A 12960-nucleotide genomic window follows, 5' to 3' on the forward strand; every position below is an offset into this window, starting at 1 on the left:
TTCTGAGCCTCGGCTGAGGTGAGTGACTCTAATGCAGGAGCTCTTAAATTAGCACACACACGTATTGAAAATGCACCTACAAAGAATTCAGTTCTAATGAAGTGAATAAAAGGAACTGAAATTGCTTAGTTTATATCTATAGAAAATCTTATTCATCTTAATATATTGGCGTTGCTACAATTAATAGTCTATTTGAATTTCCTTTACGGTTTCTATTATAGGAGGTTTATAATTCATGCATAAAAATCTTACTGTGAACTCAAACTTGTTAGTTAACTTCTTAGCTTATTTCATGCAGCTTTTCTGCACAACCCAGCCCACTCCCTCCCGCAAACACCAATAAAAAGTGCTAGATTGGGTTCATCAACCTAGTGTGCTGATAAAGGATCGGTAAGCTCTGCTGTCTGGTGGGAAAACTGCAAGAGTATATTTCTGAAAGTATCACCCAAACCTGCCCAAGAGCAGATGGGGTCAGAGCTCAGGAAGTAGCTCCTCTGGTTAAAACTTTTAACAACAGTCAGAGACTATCCCCAGAAATGTACTGACTTCTTATTTGCCTGTCTCCACAATGAGGAACTTAGTTCTACCTATCACCTTAAATAAGGATCCTACTGGCCTACAGGTTTTTGAGATGAAATGATCTTATAGCGGGCAGAAGGTACAAACACAGCATGTCTATTGAGAATGAGACTGAGAAAAGAGAAGCAAGAACAGATGAACAACCAGGAACAGAGCAAGTCTCAGCAACCTAGATGGACTAAGGGATAACCTGGGGATATATTCAAAAAACTTTTCAGAGATAGACAGGTCAAAGGAATGAGCCGCAAAGGGCATGGAAACAGAACCTTGTCTGGAAGAGACTTTTACAATGGCAAGATCATGATGACATTGGGATTCTTTCCAGATTTGTTATTACTATTCTGACTCCAGCCATGACTCCACAAACATTAACACCATATCTGTACAGTAGCAAAGCATTTTGCCATGCAGATTTGTTTCAAATCAGTCATAGATACAAACTGCACAGAACAAGTACCTTTAGACCAGAACTGGAAGTTATATAAGTATTCTTATTTTGTCACTCCTATCTTGTGAATGCTTGATTTTGTTCTGCTGAAACTGTTTTTATGCATTTCTGTATGTGGATGTGGAGATGTCACCTGTGGAACATCAGCTAGAGTGGAATTGGAAGTAAAGATCTTAGGTTTCTATTCCCATCCCTGGCACTGACCGTGCCATTCATCATGACAGTCTCTTTCTTTCTCTATTCTTCCACGTTTATAAAACATGAATATCATTAGTCATTTACTTCACAAAAAAAATCTTAGCAATTCAGTTAATCAAAATGCTTAACTGAAAAGTAAAATATATGAACTGTACTCAAGGAAAGAGAAAATAAAAACTGCAGTTAGAAAAGTTCCTGATGAGGAATTATAACAAGAAAATTAGTTGTAAAATATTTTTAAGGGCTTTGTCAAACTTCAAAGGCTATCACCTCCGAGAATGTGTTAGAAAAGAGTTCATATTAAAGTACAGTCTTACTCTACATATGATCACAGATGAATAGTGAATACGCAGCCACCGAGGAAGTTATGTTTGTACTGTACCACTAGATCAGGAAATTCTGTGTTCTTCTTGAATTTTGTGTGCATTGTGCCAGAGCATGACCAGATTCTATCAGCTGTTGTGCACTGAGGCAGATTTCTCATAAACAGGGAAAACTCCAAGGTTGAATTAACATATTTCAAATCTGAGGTTGGCAGAGTTTTCATGAACCTTAAAACTAACCTATTGCATAGGGTCTTATTCATATTCTCTCTTCTCAAGAGAGAGACAATAGCCTCTCAGCTGTACTGTAGTTTGATATTAATGACATCCACTAAGCCTGGATTTCAGCTTCACTAAGTACAGGCCATCATGCTCAGCCTGGAGCTCCCATTAAATAACAGATGCTTCTTCACTTCGCTCTATTGTGACATTTTAATTTTGAAGAGAAAATAAGGAAAAAAAAGAATATACAAAATTATAGGGTGCTCCAACACTTGGTTTGGATTTGTATGGCTGTTTTTGTAGTATGTACTGGATTAGAGCTGGATGGAGTGTTTCCTATATTGAGAAAGAAAAAAAAACGAACTGAACTAGAAAGGTTTATAAATTCTCAGATAAAATGATATATGATTCATTTGAAGGCATCTGCAGCTGAGAAGCTGTCCTCTACTGTGACAGATTGCAAAACTACAGTACAATTTGTTTTTTCAAGCTGTCCCTGAAAGAAGACTCTGGGTGAAGTTCTTCAAGTGAGGAAACATGTGCCATCTTCTTTGCTTCAAGTTTATATTGAGTTTACAGAACTGAGAACACTTTACATCCTCTCAGTTTGAATGTTTGTCATTCTACTTTTATAATTGTGACACTTGTGAGATTTTGTTAGATCAAAGACCAGGGTTTGTAAAACTATGAAGTGTGAAAGTAACAGTCATTCAGAGAGAGTTTTGTTTTCATAAATTTTTAAAAACAGAGGACTTAAAAGCTCTCAGGTTCTCCTAAACAGCTTATACAACACAGGCTTTGTCGTGGCTCTCTCATGTGGAAAGTGGAGTCCTTTCCTTATTCCAGAGCGGTAAGTTCCATCCTCTTCTCACTATCAAGGCACATTTTTCATTATTGTGGCACTTTTCCTGATTCCCTTGGCCAAATACTCACTATCTACCAAAACGCTGAACAAAACCAAAGTTAGTGATTTTATGTCAAATTTTGTCTAGGCATGTCTGAAAAAAAGGCAGGTAATGTGAGAAGTTAACCTGTTTGGGAACAGAGGAAAAATTCTGTTTCTACATTACACAAATGTTTGGTTTTGACTTTTCATTAGGAAATATTTTAGGGGTCATTTTAAAATTAAAAAGAAAAGGAAATTATGTAACTTTATTCAGGAAAAAAAAGCAAAACATTTCTACGATGAGTCAATCTGTTGGCTCATCTGAGATCCTTACTCAGCTGTTTCGAGAGGTAGATTTCCTGGAAGGCAGGGCTCTTCTGTGCCACTTGTTAAAAAATTCAGTCAACAATACATCTTCTTGCGAAGAATGTTTTGAAAGCCAGTAATTATCCACCGGTCTCAAAAAGCTAAAGTTCTCTTCTCAGAGTCACCTATCTCCTTTCAAATACAGTTGAGTATCAGTGATGCTGGAGTAAAATTGCAGCTCTGCCAGCGAGCAGAACCCAGCTGGCCACCGGTCTAAGAGCAGAGTGGCAAAAGCAGCAGTCAGCTTTTTCTGGATATTAAATGTGCCCATGGAGAACACTGGAGAGAATCTTGTCACACACTGTCGGTTCTTCTTTCATTTGTAGTCGCTGTATGTGATTGTAAGTACTTCAACTTTCATTTTCTTTAGAGAACAAACACTGGGATACTTTGTCCACGCAACTCTCAGCAATATTTTCAGGCTAAACATTTTTCTTCCTCTTGCGGATATGTTGAACCACAATGTCTGCTTTCTCGTATGGTGTCTGACTACTCTGTTTCCAGGTTCCTTTAGCTTGAACTTTTGTATTTGTTCGGCGTTAATGGCCACTGCTGTTTTGATCCTTCCCACTGAACAGCCTCATTCTGCCTCAGGTCTTTATTCTCATCAGGCACTTATTACCATTCCAGTATTTCAAGAGTTATTCCCTGTAACAGTGTCAGTCATTTTCTGTCTTTGCTTCCCAATGGGAAAATACAAAAAGAAAACAGAAAATCCCAACTTTGTCTTCATTTTCTTATCACAGTTTTCATGATCAGGCAAGTTTATGGGAAGACTTAATTCTTGTTTTTGATGTTGCCCAAGTTCTTTTTGGCCTGGATACCTAGGTGAGCAGATGGGCTGTCTGTAGGTGTTGCATTACCATCTTGTTAGTCGCTTTTTCTGACATTTTGTAGGTGCCATGAATCTGTTCACTGACATGAAATTCCATCTAAGGAGTGCTGAATATTAACAGCTCAAGATTTATAATCAAATTGTTCTTTATCCTAGAAGAACAGGAATCCTAGAACTATGGCAAATGTCTGAGTCACATGCATATAGATTTGTGACATCTTATCCATCTGCTTCTTCCTTGCCATTTATGCTTCTCAGACATGTGCTATCCGACTTACTACTTCCAAAGAAGACTCCTTATTTAAAATTTCAAAATCCTAAATGCTGAAGCTCTTCAACTATTGTTAATGTTCAGCCCAAGCCTCATCTTCATTGCTGGCATTAATGCCATTCTCAATTAGCTTTATTTCAGGCAAGACACAAAGGTCTGCAATAGCACATAAAATGGTCCCCCCACTTCTAAGACTGCACTGGGTCAAAGAAGACCTAATTAAGGTCTTATTAACCAGCATGCCATTGTCATATAATTGCAATTCTGCTATGAACTAAAATGTTGTACTAACAGCAGCACTGAATTTTTGTTTTCATTATTGACTCTAACTGCTCTTGGAAACAATTCTTGCAGCTCTGTACTCTGGAGTTCTGGGGCCAAGTCATCTGGGCCACTCCTTACCTGTACAAATGTGTTTGCCTAAGCTTCTGCTCTTGTGTACTTTTTCTGAAGGTCCTGTTGCCTATCTGTACTCCATTACTCACTGCACAGAAAGAAGAACAAGAGTAATGACCATAAAATAATTGAAATACTCTGATAAAGAGTGCAAAACAATTGTCAATATTTGTTTTTAAAAAGTTGGTAGCCTTATCTTTTTACACAAGCCAACAGAAACATCTCTCTATCCACAGGTTTTACAAGAAAATATATCTCATGCTGATGGGGAGCTCCTATGAACTAGTTGCTTTTAAGTTTGTGATTGTTCATCTAGATGGAGAAAAATCAAACATTCAAGCCCCAGTAAAAGCATTAGAGACAAGGTGCACAGTTACGAGAAAAGGCCTATTCAATTCTGTGCACTTGAGTAGTTGAGGAATTCTGGGAAGTAAGTGAAAGGCTTAACTGAAATAAACAGCTTGCACATCCAACGGAATTCTTTCCCTTCCCTGGAAAAGAGGTTGCGCTGTTAATAGCTGGGATTAACTAATGAAAACTAGTCTTAAAATGGGTAATTATTTAAAGTTTGCCTAGAATGAGCTTTTGTTAGATATTTTGAAACTCAGTTTACCTGAAGCAGACAGAACAAATGAATTAAAAGCAGAGTTAACTCTGTTAACTTCAGGGCTGGACATTAACAGCTTTTCCTTGGACTGAAGTTTTGAGCTTACAAGGGTAAGGATGGCATACCATGAGTTTATAAAGGATCTAATGTCTAGAAAACCAGTGGTCGGAATTCTTCAGAGGGTGATGTTCCATGTCAGATCCCAAATTGCATAAATCAGTAATTGACTGACATGCCACCATAAACTGTTTTCAGCACAGCTGACAGGCATGTTCTCTTTAAAAATGCAGGTATGAAGTTTTTCTCCAGTGTATTTTGACCTTTTTTTTTTTTCCCCGTTGATGCAAATTAACTACTTACATACAGGCACTCAAAATAGGTTTTAGAGAAGACAGACTGATGATAATACATAGGAAAAATTAATCTCAGTAATGGTTGATAAAGCTTACTCTGTCAACAAAGACTGATCAAAGTACTAAAACCAAACTGTTCTCTATCCAGACATTATGGAATTCATAGACTCCTTCACAGAGTGCAGGATGAAAAATTAAAACAGATTTCTAGAACAACAGAATACCAAAGCTACAAATCAAAAGTATTTCAAAAGGCATTTTGATTAACTGAGCTCAAGTTATGTATTGTGCCAATTGATCTCTGTTTCTTTCTTGCCAGGTATGGCTTCTGATTTATTTCTTGTCTCTCAAAATAAACTGATCATATTCAGCAGTGACCTTAAAATTATCATTAAGGAAATATGACTCAGAGAACCTTGGATAGCCTCAAGCTATTCTGTGTTTATGAGATCATGACTTCCTTTGAATCTATTCATTTTGAGGATATGCTGCTGTCATCTTTTGTTACCTTAAAACTCATAGAACAGAACAGATGTTTTAGATGACAAATCCAAACTCCGACTGCGTTCTCAGAGGATATTTTTTAGAATTTCATCTGACTGCTGAGAATTTGAGGTAACACACTTCAAGTGTATGGTGGCACTCAAAGGCAGTTCAAGGTAGTCATCCAAGATGAACACCTTCAGCTTTTTTTTAACTACCTCACACGCCTGTAAATACATCTTGAAAAACCGAAACTCAAGAAGATATATTACATTCCAGTTCTTAATTATACAGCTAGTGAAGTGCAAGAACTCTGTCCATTCTGTTATTTATCTGGTCTTTAACATCAGAACACACTAGGGAACTATTATTTATTTGTTCTGAACTTAAATACACTGTGTTGCAATTGTTCCATGGTCAGCTCCTGCTTTTAGGATGTGATCATTACTGAACCAACAGAGATACTCGGGTATAAAACAGATATATGAAAATATCAGATTCTGAGCTTCAATTATTTCAAGTAAAATGGTGGAGGTGCAAAAAAAGAAGACAAAAGAAATTAAACAAATCAACTTTGAGTTGTGAGAAAATTGGTCTTTTAAAATACATATGGGAGAACTATTCAAAATTATTCTTTAATTAATACAAATAGGTATAGAATGAAATCTGCATGCAAATATGCTGTCACGATGAATAATTACTGCAGATCTCACATTTTCCAAATCAATGGTGTCAATAGAAATTTTTTTTTAAAAGTGACTTTTACATTTTGATAGCAGTGGAATCCTAAACTTCTCAGAGCATAATGTGAATGTATAATGCTCTTCACCAACTAGCATTTGTCTTATGTAAATTTGGTAAAGCAGTGGAAAGATAAAATCTCAAATGATGTTTGTATCCAATTACAGTACTGCAAAATGACTGTTTTATCACTACGTTTCCTATATCATACAAAATCTGGCTCAGAAGACTATTATCTGCTTCAATCTACCTTTTCCTTTCTAGCAGTTCTAAGCTACCTATACATACAGAATATCTCCATCACTGACTGATACATTTTACTCATACTACATTATTCATCTGAGCTTTTGCTGTAGGAATAGGATACTCCCATGCTGGTCTCTCAAATCCCAGAGCAAAAGGAAGTTTATGAATCATGATGTCTTGAGACAAAACGCTCGTCAGCAAGGAGGACTGAACTAGATGAAATCATCAGCTGTGCAAAATCTGTGCTAATGAGAACTACAGAACTTAGAGCGAGCACTGTTACGTAAAAAGTTGTTAAGTCTAAATAAGCACCAAGGTAAATAAAAATGGATAACAAAACACTGATTTATCTTAAAATGAAAAAGTTTGCTACTTTAAAATGTTGTGTCAAGCACAATCCTATTAGAAATCACAATGTTCTGTGTTCTCAACTTTGTATTCAGCATTTTTATTGGTATCCTTCATATAAATCCAAAATGTGTTTTAATTTCTTTTTCCTTACTATTCAAGACTTGCTTCTGCTCATAATGAAGTGATTCCTATGCCATACAAATCTTCAGTATTTCTTGGAGATGCAGCTACCTGTTTTGTATACAAAAACAGACATTTACTGAAATGACAGTCCACATTTATTTTAGTCATTATTATATGCAACATATTTACCGCTCCATGCTACAAATATTTGTTTTTCAAAACATTACAGAAGAGCTCAGTCCTAAAATACTAAATTAAAAGAAGTATTGGGCTTTTACTATGAATAGAGACAACTGAGCCAAGCCCTGGCATGGAGCTGTAGAGACTTTGGGAATATTGATATTGAAAAGCACTCTTATGAGGAGTACAATTAAGGATTTTATCAGATACAAAGCAGGAGGCAGTTTCAAGAGGCAATACCACAGAAATCTCAAAAAAGTAATAGAGTTCAAAACAACTTGTCTTCCTTACATTCTGAAATTAGGTGTAGTTTTTTCCTCTCTAAATGTGACTTAGCAAAGTGATCCAGTGAAGAATCTATTGAATCTTCTGTGAATCTATTTGTGAATACAAATAGAGCCAAATGAATTATGCTCAGATTTTAAGTTCATTTGCGTTTCTAAATGATGATGTTTGGGGACTATACAAAATGCAGATCTTCACACATGCTTCTCTCTTTGAAAGTTACTTTTAAAGGCATTTTAATAGTTACTATGCACTTGGGTTCACTATCAAATTCATGAATATAAGCCACAAATTTGCAAAATTTGCTATTTATTGTTTTTTTTTTCAGTATAAGAAGTGTCAAAGTGTATGGTCTTTTCTGTGTTCATTTCAGAGAGCAGGAGAGCAGGAAGAAAGTTTCCGTATTACATTTAAAAGTATAGATTTTGATTGCACTTTTCTTTGGGAGAGGAATGCTGATTTGCAAAAAAAAAAAAAAAAAAGAAAAATTAAAGGAGGCTTTCTCATCCTTTAGCAAGGCTTCTATAAAATTCAACAAAAACTCTTATCATCTTTCCCACTTGAGAATGTTATAAAAATTCTACCGCATCCAGGACCGTATTTAGTTTCCAAGTTACAACCTGGGAAACTATATTTCTAAAGAAATCTGAACAAAGCAAAACTCAGTGATTTCCTGTTTCACATTTTGGATGAAAATCTTTGATGTGTTTGTTTTTAATGCAAGAAGAAAGGGAAGCACACACAGAGCAGCTGCTGAGCTCAGGCAAAGCTTAGAAGCCCCAAGTTCAAGTTTCTACTAAAATTAATGTTTATTTAACATAGTATAAGCAGGGAAGAATGGGTAAAATTCCTACTTCCTATCAGCCAGTAGCTTGGCAGTTAAAGTCTTATCTGTGATGTAAAAGACAGGAGATCAAAACTCTCACCTGAACAGGGAAAAACTGAGACTTAAATCTGACGCACCAACACTGTTAGGCTCTTCATGATAGTCAGTGGAATAGCAGCTGTCTATTCGATAATCTCCCTCAGAAGAAATTGCATGCTTGCTAAAACCTTTCTACCAAAGATAGAATATGTTTTCCAGTGAAGAGTGCCGGTTTCAACACTTTGACCTTTTCAAGTGAAGGACCATTTTGTTGAAATGTTACTGATTAATTTTAGAGCTGTTTCACTAACATGTAAGAAATTAGTTGTTTGTTGCAGCTTAATAAGATTATTTTCCGTTTTACAAAGAATACCTAGAGGCAAAATATACAAAGAAGGTAAGGTGGTAAAGTCAATGTAAGTTGGTAACGAATGCCTTAATACCCTGGAATTTCTAATTCCAAAAAGCAATTCAAATTTGAATTGCTACGTTATAAAAAGACTAAAGAACTTCTTTGATAAAATTTTATACCCTTTTAAAACTGAGCATAAAATTGGGACTCATATCAGCCAAAGAAGGCTTCGAATTTATTTAATGCAAAACCAAACATACACCTTGGCAGTATTTTTGAAATGTTGTTCTTTTAAAAATAAATAGGGTAGAACAAAAATATATTACAGATTTATAATGATTCCCTCAGAAAGTTTCTTCATTTGGACTACAGATATGAAAGTAAAACAGAAAGCATGTGACACTAACAGTATCATGAGTTGCCTCCCATTGATGTTTCTAGTATCAGTTAATAAAAATGATTAATTTGCTTAAGAAATTAGACAAAATTACTACTCGTGTTTTGACTTTCACTCGGAAAGCTGATTTTAGTGATTTAATCTTGCGTTCAATCTGGAAAACAACGTGTTTGCATGTGTGTGTTAAATGCTTCCTTTCACCAAAGAGATCTCAGAGAGTTTTATAATGAATGAGAAATGAGAATGCATAATTTCACTATTGAAATGCCGTTACCTATTGAGTAGAGAATTACTTCCACTTGTAACTTCAACTTGCAAATCACTGAAATGCATCTTTACATATGCAACTTCTTCCCTTAAATCTGTGGGCCTGCTCAGACGCCTACCACCGAAAAGTCTGTTTAAAACACTCTCAGCGTTGACATCATCGTGTACAGCACATTCATACAGTCCACCTCAAATCACACAACAAGGGTGAGGAAATCTGGTCAGTAACTTGGACTACATTGTCTATTTCAAATTGCACAGGCAGACAGGGTCGTTATGCTGAAGGGTTTGTCTAAGGTGAAAGTCCCAACAGCCTGAAACTTGATTACCCTGGAAAGACAAAAGTTTCTATTGTCTGCCCACATCACAGCACTTCACATCTCCAAACAAAGTGCTTCCTTATTCCTTGTAGGAGCATTCTTAAATAAAATGATTCTGTTAAGAATTGCTAGGCATGGTGATTAAAAAAGTCCACCCTCAAGAAAACGTCCACAGAGGAATACAAGAACTTCACAGAGAAGGATGGCAGCACCTCAGTGCAGTGGAAATATCGCACTGCCCCAGTGGAAGATGAGAAGAAAGAACATCTACAGAGCTGTTTTTCTTCTTTTTGGCTATTACCTCTTTATAGGCAGTAAAATAACACGACACCTTTCCCTGAAAAGCTTTGATAAAGATGATAGTAGTTAAAACAAACAAACAAAACTAGAATTTCTGCCAGAAATAAGTGTATACTGTATGCATATATTCCTGCGGAGCCTCCTGCCTGATTTGGGAAAGTTCAAGCTAGGGCATTCACTCTGGATCCAGAAAAGTTTAGTTTTCCCTCTGGTCTCTGCTGGAATCTTTGTTTTGTAAGTGTAGTTGATCATTTCATTCCGTCTTATCTACCATTTTATGTCCTTTGTAATTAGAATTTAAACTCTCCTTTTGTCTCATATGTTTTGTAAAACGTCTGGCATAAACGGCCACTTATCTCAATTGACCTACTAAGTGCTGCTAAAATGCAAATAATGATGCGTTCAGACTTGACAGTATTTCACCTTAAGGTGATGCAAGAGGCTGGTACTGCGTGGTGCACTCTAATTTGGCAGAGAGGAGAAACAAATTTAGGATATGAAAACGCGAATAACAGGGAATAGGACCAAGCAGTTGCTGAAAAAAAAAAAAAAGTACAGGAAAATAAATTCAGTTTCTCTAAGACCTACGGGAGACTCAGATCTGGAAAGTGCTAGCTGCTTCACTTGGCAACCATTTACACGCCCATCTGTGGCATTTGCCCACACAAAAGAATATCTGAGGGCGAGCAAAAGAAGTTTGTAGGCCAATGGATGTATGCATTGGTGGCAGCCAAAAAACTTCTGAGCTGTAATCTCACTTTTTGTCTGCTGACAAATATGCATGCGTTCTTCACAGGTTCTGTTAATGATCCACCCTTGCAGACTTTCTCTAAAGTGAGATTTGAGGGAGATGGTAGTTAGTTACTACCTACAAAAATATCTTAGCCCACTGCTTTTCCGATGTGCTAAATCTTAAGATCCCCATACAGGCATTTCAGTTAGAAGCAGGAAGGCAGCCTTGATTTCTAGTAAAGCAGACCTCATTCTGTCTTCTGAAAGAGCGGACCTGTTTTACTTCTCCTTCGTGGCAGATGCCCCAAGCACCGAACTCCTCAGCTCACAGCAAGAACCACGGCTGGCAGTCTGTTCTGCTCGTGTCTCACAGAAAGGTAAGTCGTGTTCTCTTCATAGCGAGCTTTACAAAAGATACTGGCCTAGTCCTCCTCAGAATGTCCTCTCCAGCTAAATGGAATAAGCCCTCACTGTGGCTCTGGAACTACTTCCTACAAGGACTGATATGAAGAAGACCCCGATCAATCAAAAATGCTGATCCATCCAAAAACACAGCGCCATGTTGGACGTCTTCTTGAAATAGTTCTGAGGGAACTACTAATCCCAGAAGCAGCAGGGCCTCACCAGCACAGCTTTCTTCTGCAGGATGAATTATCAGAGCCATGTGCCTCACTAATGCAGTTGTATTGATCTGGAGACCGTGCTGGCTTGGGTGTCCTCACGCCGCACAGTGCAAACGTATTTTAGCACTCATTCTCAAGGGAGGGAATCGAGGTGTCAGCGAATCGTAGCTGTGCCCATAGCAGACATTCGTTTGCGGCACTGCATGTGGCATTTACGATTCTAACTTCCCTTTATGTTTACGAGCAATTAGAAAGATATGCCAATGACTTGGAGCAATCTATTCCACCGAGACTGTGGCAAACAGCTCCTCGTGCAACTGCTGGGTGCTGCGAGTGAGCGGGAGGGAATTAATTAAAGCAGCCGTGTCAGGAGCTGAGCTGAGGGACAGGAAGGCGAGGGCTGTGTCAGCACGCAGCGATGCGTGTGTGACCGAGGTGTTGCTGAGAGCTCGGCATCAGGCTGCAACCCGGCGCAGCTAGCAGGGCTGGCTGGATCAGCTGCTAACGCCTGGTAGCCTAACGAGTGTAATTTTCAGGTGAACTTCAAGTGGAAACAAACAAACTGACAAAAAAACGTCCTGGGAAGCTCCAAGCGTGCCGCGCAGCGAGCAGGGACAGTGAATGGGAAGCTGCTTCACACCACGGCCCCTTGGGCTCCACGGCAGCTGCAGCGCGTCCCCTCACCCCTGCACTTCACACAGCAACACCACCGCTCCCGCCACCCCGTCCCAACGGCCGCCTCGCGCTCCGCCCCGCGCACCGCGGGGGGGGAAATGGAGGGGGAGGGGCGTGGCGTCGCGCGAGGACCCGGATGGAAGCGGCGCGGCGCCGCGTGACCCCTCCCTGCCCGGAAGTGCGGCGGCAGCGGGGCAGGAGCAGCGGCCAGCGGCGGGGCTGTACGGGAGCAGTACCGGCGGTGAGCTCGGCGCGGCGCGGTTCGGTGCGGGCAGCGATGCGGCTCCGCTCCCGCCCGGCCTCGCCGCTTCCGCCCGCCGCCGGCCGTCGGTGACCGGCACGCCTTCCCCCGCCCCGGCGCTATGAGAGCCGCCGCGCCTCCCAGCCAGCGCCGCGCTCCGGTACGTAGCGTCTCAGCGTCGGGAGGGAGCGGGGCGGCGAGAGGAGGGGAGGCCTTTGTTGCGCAGCCCGGGCTGTGGAGGGGCGGGCCCGTCCCCCTGCCCCGGGGCAGCGGCCTGCGGGCCTGAAGGAGCGGC

At 39.4% G+C, this 12960-nt stretch overlaps 1 protein-coding gene and 1 long non-coding RNA gene across 2 annotated transcripts in view; one reads left to right on the forward strand and one right to left on the reverse strand.

Moving 5' to 3' along the window:
- Positions 2931 to 12478, reverse strand: LOC110399548. The gene is made up of 4 exons (XR_002439271.1): positions 11153 to 12478; positions 7457 to 7536; positions 4531 to 4612; positions 2931 to 3937 (listed from the first exon to the last, which is right to left on the reverse strand). It is a non-coding gene; the product is annotated as an uncharacterized LOC110399548 (long non-coding RNA).
- SPOPL (speckle type BTB/POZ protein like) overlaps positions 12670 to 12960 on the forward strand; it is a 33627-nt gene continuing 33336 nt past the window's right edge. Inside the window, exon 1 of the mRNA XM_021398454.1 lies at positions 12670 to 12825. The gene's annotated coding sequence lies outside the window, so the exon portion shown is untranslated. The remainder of the gene's footprint in view (positions 12826 to 12960) is intronic.

Source organism: Numida meleagris, chromosome 5 (genome assembly GCF_002078875.1).
Source record: "Numida meleagris isolate 19003 breed g44 Domestic line chromosome 5, NumMel1.0, whole genome shotgun sequence".
Classification (NCBI taxonomy): Eukaryota; Metazoa; Chordata; class Aves; order Galliformes; family Numididae; genus Numida; species Numida meleagris.